The 2,215-nt window shown below is 47.7% G+C and overlaps 1 non-coding gene across 1 annotated transcript; it reads right to left on the reverse strand.

The window, feature by feature from the left end:
- Positions 1 to 377: 377 nt before the first annotated feature.
- LOC116529667 lies at positions 378 to 494 on the reverse strand. Its single transcript, XR_004259595.1, has one exon. It is a non-coding gene; the product is annotated as a U5 spliceosomal RNA (small nuclear RNA).
- Between the last annotated feature and the right edge of the window lie 1,721 nt (positions 495 to 2,215).

The following is a 2,215-nucleotide window of genomic DNA, read 5'->3' on the forward strand; positions in this document are numbered from 1 at the left end:
AGTAGCTGGGATTACAGGCTCCTGCTACCACGCCCAGCTAATTTTTGTATTTTTTTTTTTTTTTTTTGAGACGGAGTTTCACTCATGTTACCCAGGCTGGAGTGCAATGGCGAGATCTCAGCTCACCGCAACCTCCGCCTCCTGGGTTCAGGCAATTCTCCTGCCTCAGCCTCCTGAGTAGCTGGGATTACAGGCATGCACCACCATGCCCAGCTAATGTTTTGTATTTTTAGTAGAGCTGGCGTTTCGCCATGTTGACCAGCGTGGTCTCGATCTCTTGACCTCCTGAACCACCCACCTCGGCCTCCCAAAGTGCTGGGATTATAGGTTTGAACCACCACGCCCAGCCACATCTATCTTTAATTAACTAGATAACGAGCCCTGGCTAAGCAGGACATCAAAAAATTCAGTCATAAGCTCATAATTGTTTCTCTCCACGGAAATCTTTAGTAAAAGGCGAAAGATTTATTCGTTATGAAGAGAAACCAAAGCATACCTCAATGTGCTCGTGTCTGGCTTCCCAGATACTGGCTGGTGTCTCTACACTTACGGTGCTTTTGGACTCACCGACAGAAGCTTTTCTTCTGCTGTAGAAAATATCCTAAACATGTTCTCACTGGGTGAAATCTCCTGACAAGGAAAAAAAAAGTTTAAATATTATTATTTAAACAGACAACCCCGGTAATAGTTCTCGTATCTACATTGCATTCTGGGATGCAAATGAGCTAAGCGTGGGAACAAGAACTTCCCCTAAACCCTCTCTTACCAGTAAAGAGAAAGATAGGCACTTGACTACTGAGCTGGGGAGAATGTCCAAGTTCTGTCTTCCATGTAGCTAGCACATGTTCAGAGTAGCAGTGCTGGGCGCACAATGACTCACAGCTGTAATCCCAGCACTTGGGGAGGCAAAGGTAGAAGGATCGCTTGTGCCCAGGAGTTCAAGACCAGCCTTGACAACATAGTAAGACCTCATTACAGAAAAAAAATAAAATTTCAATTTTTTTTTTTTTTTTTTTTGAGACGGAGTTTCGCTCTTGTTACCCAGGCTGGAGTGCAATGGCGCGATCTCGGCTCACCGTAACCTCCGCCTCCTGGGTTCAGGCAATTCTCCTGCCTCAGCCTCCCGAGTAGCTGGGATTACAGGCACGCGCCACCATGCCCAGCTGATTTTTTGCATTTTTAGTAGAGACGGGGTTTCACCATGTTGACCAGGATGTCTCGATCTCTTGACCTCGTGATCCACCCGCCTCGGCCTCCCAAAGTGCTGGGATTACAGGCGTGAGCCACCGCGCCCGGCCTTAAAATTTAAATTTAAAAAGAGGCCAGGCATGGTGCCTCATGCCTGCAATCCCAGTACTTTTGGAGGCCATAGCATGTGGATCACCTGAGGTCAGGAGTTCAAGACCAACCTGGCCAACATGGTAAAACCCTGCCTCTGCTAAAAATACAAAAATCAGCCAGACGTGGTAGCACTTACCTGTAGTCCCCACTACTCCAGAGGCTGAGGCAGGAGAATCACTTGAACCCAGGAGGCAGAGGTTGCAGTGAGCCATTGCACCCCAGCCTGGGTGACAAGAGTGAAACTCTGTCTCAAAAGAAACAAAAAATTTTAAAAGTAGCATTTACCTTGGTGTACCATTGCCTTAGCATCTCCTCTTGCCCCCTGTAGCTCTGTGGTTCCTTTCTCTTTACAAAAAATATTCACTCCTTGCCCATTTTCTCTGGTGCTCCCACAGCCTGACCACTGGCCCCTTCCACAGCATCTGTCACCATATTATTATAGCCTGTTTGTTGGTGCTTAAGGAAAGTTGGTTGAAAAAATGAATCTGCTCTGTATCCTCAACACCCAGTGCCGCGCCTGGCACATAGGCCTTCACATGCAGTTGTGCCAAAAGGCTGAGTGAATGCTGGACCGAATGAATGACTGAGTGTAAAGTATTTATAGCAAAGCCCTGCAGGAAATGCCCCGGATAAATTCTAGTCCCCTTCTCCTTCCTAACCAAATCTTTCCCTCCTTCTGCTTCCATCATTTTCTAACTGTGTAGCTTGGGCAAAGTATTTACCTCTCTGTGCCTAATTTTGGCAAAGGTAAAATGGGGAAGCACATCTCATCGGGTTCTGGTGAGCTTCCACGGATGCTGTATGGGAAGCCGGGCACCCTGCCTGGTGGAGAGGGCTCAATGGAAAGCCTGGCACCCTGCCGGGTGGAAAGGGC

Source organism: Sapajus apella, unplaced genomic scaffold, assembly GCF_009761245.1.
Source record: "Sapajus apella isolate SASKATOON/1434 unplaced genomic scaffold, GSC_monkey_1.0 scaffold62, whole genome shotgun sequence".
In the NCBI taxonomy this organism is placed as follows: Eukaryota; Metazoa; Chordata; class Mammalia; order Primates; family Cebidae; genus Sapajus; species Sapajus apella.